This window comes from Hakea prostrata, chromosome 1, assembly GCF_041222555.1.
Source record: "Hakea prostrata isolate BN-2017 chromosome 1, UWA_Hpros_2, whole genome shotgun sequence".
NCBI lineage: Eukaryota > Viridiplantae > Streptophyta > Magnoliopsida > Proteales > Proteaceae > Hakea > Hakea prostrata.
Genome location: NC_142600.1, coordinates 33,664,669 through 33,670,622, shown reverse-complemented (window position 1 = coordinate 33,670,622; position 5,954 = coordinate 33,664,669). Strand labels below are relative to the sequence as shown.

The window sequence follows — 5,954 nt, the reverse complement described above, 5'->3', positions numbered from 1 at the left end:
CGGGTCAAGGTAAGGATAAAGCCGGACATGGCCTCCTAAGGCTTTCAAGGATAACAACATTGAAATCAAGGTCCAACTTCAAGGTCTAACATTAAACAAGTCTTTCTTTATCCCAAAACAAATAGGGTATCCCGGGCTAGGTTTGGGTTGGATTTTACACTTCCGATTCTGGTCTGATACAACAATGACATCCTAGCCAACACCACTAGACAAGTCCTATATATGCCATCCAATAATCCAGGAAAGCGTCAATGGGCATCGTTGGAAACATCCCATATTATTCCCTCCGATGTCCAAGGATAGAAATGTCAAAAGGACATTACCCAAATCCCAAATCATACTTATCCAATCACATTCTCAATTCCATCATACCATACATAAATGATATTTCATCATATGAAAAGAGATATGATATAGCATGGTCAATCACATATGTAATTAACAAGAATGACTAATCATGATCATCAAAATGATATATAACATGGTACTACTGTCTTGAAGTACACACAGCAGTCAAATGATGTTAAGACTATAACAAAGAATGTAAATCTACTAAGTTTCCAACATAGCGGCAAGATTCACATAATCCGTGTAATTATGATAATAGTCATCCTTACCTTAAATCAAATCGAAGATGATCCAAAGATCAATTAGAATAGTCCTAAGTTCAGTACTTGCACCCTAGACAATCATATGTGCAATATCAGAAGAAGAATCAAGCAAATCGAAGGTCAAATGGATCAAATGGAGCAAAATCATCAATTCTGGGTTCAGCTGGTCGACTGGCTTGGTTGATTGACTTAGTCGACCAAGTGAACAATGTCGGGGTTGAATAGTGAGTTTTGGTCCAAAACCTATCTTCCGGAGCTTGGATCACTCCGAAATTTGGAGGGAATGTTAGGAACAGTAAATGAAGACTATCTAGCAAAGAATTATCATCAACCAATGGTCTAATTAAGAATCCCCAATTTGAAATTCTAACATCTATATGCTAAACATCATGTTCCATAATGAAATCAAGTGTAATTGTAGGGAACATTAGGGAATCAACTAAGGGAATGATAAGCAATAGATTAGAATCATATACTAATAAGAAATCAGACTTAGCATACTATACAAATTAGTTTAGAATAAGAAATCACGTTGCTATGAAGAGAATCATGGAAATGCAAGGTTGAGAATCAAAATGGGAGCATAGCATAGATGGATTGAAAGGGGTTTAAGCAAATGAAAAGGGGGAAACACATGAAGAGGTGGTTTCAAGGTTGCAGCACCATCTTCATGGTTTTAACAGCAAGAAAGAGAAGAGGTGAGAGTAGAATAGAGAGAGAATAAGAGAATATATACCTTAGAGAAGAGATTTGAGTAAAGAGACAATGATTCTTAAAGGAATGCTTCACAACTACCAAGGAGATGTCTTAGGAGGCTCTCTCCACGTTCTCAGGAGGCTAAATGAATAGAATAGGGTTCTAACTACGAAGTGCCCTTATGTAGGCATAAAGTAATCAAGAAAAATGCAATTTTTGCATTTAATAATTTGCTGGTCGACTGGCCCAATCAACCAAGCAGTTGACCAAGCAAGAATAACAACTTGGATCAGGGAATTGGAAGGCCAGATCAACTCAAATTAACTTGGGTTTTCTCTTACAACTCAATCAACAAGTCTAGGTCGGAGCATTACCTTCGAATCAAGTCCGGAAGTGCATTAGGTACTTCAACTAATCTTCCCCTCTTCTAGGTGCAGCTTCTCACCAAACATTGATAGTGCATCCAAGTGATCGTGTCGCTAACCAATCAAAAATAAAATCCTATACTAATCTAGCAAGCAAAAAGTACGGAGTCGAACTATGGGGAACTAAAAGGCTAAGTTACTAAGATTGAATTCAACAAAACTAATTTAAACTAAATCTATTAATTAATGCAAAAACGTTAACTATGAATATGTGAAGATCTTTGGGATTTCGAATCCCAATGCTTTTCCCTAACCAATATGACTCTATACTTCAAAGTAAATTAGGGATGGTCTTCCTAGATATGCCCTATCTTCACAAGACTATCATCCTTTGCGGAAGCTTGGCACGCTTAGTTCGCTGAGCTATAGAACATCTTTGGCCAAACTCAAACACAATCAACTAGAAGAGATAGAACAATCAAATTAATGAAATAAGCATGGTTCATCTACATCCCAAAGAAAAGGAACTAGCTACTCATTATTACAAAGTTCATAAGAAAAATAAAGATTAAACATAGGGGGGGAGAGAGAGATGTGGTCTTCTTCTTCAGCAATGAGAGATGAGCCGCATTCGCCGTCTTCTTTTCTGTGGTTGGCTTCTCTTTTATGTCTCCTGCACACAATGAATCCCTTCTCTTTACCCGTCGATTTGACCTTTATTCTTTCGGATTTTGGAAAACCTCAAAACTGGAAAGTTGTAGATACTTTCAATATTGTTCCATAGCATCTTGAATCACCGGAATCCAAGCTCATACGAGAGAGATATGCCCAAAATACCGAAGGTAGGTCTGTTTACCCGATTTTCAGATTTATTACCAATTTTGTTCCTTAGACCTCCACCTGTTTCCAATTTGGCTAAGATCTCACTTTTCATGATTTCTTGGGCAGCAAGATTGAATGCCATGATTTAAAATCCACCAATATCTAATATATTTGCCAACTTTACTTCATATTATCTTTAATATCCAAAATCACCTTATTCCTGAAAAATACACAAAAATACTCAATTAGCTCTCTTTAATTAAATAAGTATGGGGGATTAAATCAAATAAATAATGGTAAATGCATGCTTATCAAATACCCCCACACTTGAGTGTTTGCTAGTCCTCGAGCAAAACAAAACAATAAAAGTAATACAGAAAATAAAGAAAGAAAAACCTAACTCACTTTCGTAGGAATCACGGTTGCACTTAGCATGTACAACAAGCCTTTAAACCCCTAGGTTACCCTAGTGGACAAGTTGTGTCTCGTGAGTGTTTGCAGAGAATATACACACAAAATTCTTAAGTGCGCTTCTAATTATTCTGGCAGTAGTAAGAGTAGAAAGATAGATTCTAAGACAAAGACACTCCATTAAAGATTGAAGGGAATAGAGGCACCCCCACACTTAAGCTCTTTACACCCTCTCTTGAGTCTAGCTCTAGGCAAACAATTCAATCGAGAAGTCTCTTCTTATCTTCAGTCTACCAGTTCACCCTCAATTAAAACTAAACTAGATACCAAATAATACCAAGAACTCAAGATCTAAGCAATATTGACCTTCTTAGACATTTCACCTTTATAAGCACATTAATTCACTTCTTTCTTTAATGGTCACAGTTCTAGTCCGTGCAATGTCTTGCCTCTTAAGCTTTCTAGATAGCCTATGTAACGAGTGTTGGGTCAGCCGCTCTCAAGCCATATGGCCTTAAGGGATTAGGTGTAGAATACCCCTTGAACTTACTTACTCAAGCCAACTAGGCTACAGGCCAAGACTGGACCAAAGACACCCCAACTGTTTGACGCGAAGCACGATGTTGGTGACACCGAGACCTGGTTACTAAGAAGGAGGTCTAACCTTTAAACTTCAGCATTTTTTTTTTCACATTTTACTTTAATTCACTTCACATTTAAATAGTCTAAAATCTGTCTCAACTTGTCACCATAAGCACAAGGCAATACAAGATAACTAGATGGTCAAACTTTTTGGACTACTTGGAATTCCTATTTTCCGATTCAACCTCGGTCTCAAAATGTAAAACCCATTACTATTCTCTCAAGAGGGTGTTCATTACATCAGATGGGATTTCTAAAACACTTAAACTCTCATTTTGTATCTAAGCAAGGAATTAAAACATTTATCTTACCAAAGCTAGAAAAAATTGGGCACTTTTTATCTTTGTGACAATGCTCTACCAACTATCAACAAGTCTTACTCGAGTTGACACCCCCCCACACTTAAATTATGCAATGACCTCAGTGCATGCAAAAAAATGATAGAAGCAAATAGAGGAAAGAGTGTACCCGATGTTTGAAATCATGATAGAGCACGCAACAGTAAAACCTAACAACAACCAAAGAAAATAAAGGAAAAAGAACAAGAAATAATATCTAAACATATGGGTTGCCTCCCATAAAGCGCTAAGTTTAGTGTCTTCAGCCAAACTCAGTAAGAAGCAGCCAATGGAGGTGGAAGCTCAAATCAAAATGTGAATGGTGACTGCTCCAAAGAAGTGGAAGAGTCCAACAATGTGTTGACTTCCTCAATATTTAGGTTATATTCCCCAAATGGCAAGTAATGTTGTAGGGGATCATCAATAAGAATGTTTAGAATATAATCAACCACTACCTCATCAATAAAGTTAATCACAAAGCACTCTTCATCTCTATTTGGGCTTAAAGATACATTCTTTATAGAATTTGGAATTGAGGACTCAAGAGCTTCAGGGAAGGGGGCTTTGGGAGTGTAAGATTCAGGAGTAGGACCCTCTACAATCGGAATGTGCAACCCCTTACAAGGAAATTGATGGGAAATACTCACAGGTGGTGTTTCTTTACTAGGCTTGTGTGCATCATTGCCAGTCTCATGGGTCAAATCAACCTCTTCTCGACTCTCAAGATCAATGGGCAATGGCTTAGGAGTAGGCAAAGGTGCATAATATTCCTTCCCACTGCATGTCACAATAGAGATTGCTTGGACTTGTTCTTTCCTAAACCCAATTTGATGATTAGGGTTACCTATTCGTTGACTAGATAATTGGCCAACCTCCCTCCTACTGATGGCATCAACTAGTTGACCAAGTTGGGTTTCCAATTTGTTAATGGATTGAGAATGAGAATGTAACAATTGAGTGTTTTGCTCTAGTCCATTAAGTGCCTTTAGTACCTTATCCTCAAATGATGAATTTGTGAGGGTTGTGGAGATGATGGTTGCTCATTCCTATAGGCATTTTGTTGCATATTAAATGGAGGTGGCCTATAAGGTATTTCATTAGAGGGATTCTGCATTGAGTTTCGCCATGAAAAATTGTGGTGGGTTTGACATCCTGGGTTGTAGGTATTGGAATATGGATCATTACCCAATTTAGAGACTCCTTGGGCCAAATGTGCATGCTCCTTAACAAACTCAGGGTATTGTGTAGCCAAATAGCACTCACTGACATGATGGGATATGCTAGAACATAAAGCACATGCTTCAATCTGATTAGGTGGAGAAAAACTTGTAGGAAGTGTAGGTGGGGTTTGTTGTCCTAATGACAAGAGATAGTCTAATTTCTTTGATAGTAAGTCAACCTTAGTGCTCATCTCAATGGTAGGATTGATCTCATAGAGACCGCTCCTCTTTGGTTGCCCAATGGATGGAATCTCATTCGTAGCTGCTGAAGCATGGTGTTGGGAGTTTTCACTGAGGGTCTCAAAAAGTTCCCATGCTTTATTCTCATTCTTGTGCATGAAAGTCCCACCACAAGAAGAATCAACCATCTGCCCATGTCTGTCTCTAAGGCCATCATAAAAGCATTGAACCAATTGCCATTTAGGAATAACATGGTGGGGGCACTTTCGAAGTAATTCTTTTAGTCTTTCCCATGCCTCATGAAATTGTTCTCCTTCTTGTTGGGAGAAACTTGTTATTGCTCTCCTAATGCTATTGGTACGACCAATGGGGAAGAACTTTTTAAGGAACTCTTGTTGCATTTCTGCCCAAGTGGAAATTTTAACATTATCCAAAAAATGAAGCCAATGCTTAGCTTTATCTTTAAGGGAGAATGGGAAAAGCAATAACATTAAAGCATCAACTGAGAGGTTTTGAATGTTAATCGTGGAGGACACCTCTAAAAACTCATCTAAGTGCTGATAGGGCTCTTCATTGGCAAGTCCGTAAAAAGATGGTAGCATTTGAATCACACTAGATTTGATCTCATATTGAGCCTCCTCTATGTTAGGCAACTTAATACAAGAAACT

General features: G+C 38.0%; 1 non-coding gene across 1 annotated transcript; it reads left to right on the top strand.

The window, feature by feature from the left end:
• The first annotated feature begins 5,531 nt into the window (after window positions 1-5,531).
• Window positions 5,532-5,638, top strand: LOC149028798 (small nucleolar RNA R71). The gene has a single exon (XR_016171307.1). It is a non-coding gene; the product is annotated as a small nucleolar RNA R71 (small nucleolar RNA).
• The last annotated feature ends 316 nt before the right edge of the window (window positions 5,639-5,954 follow it).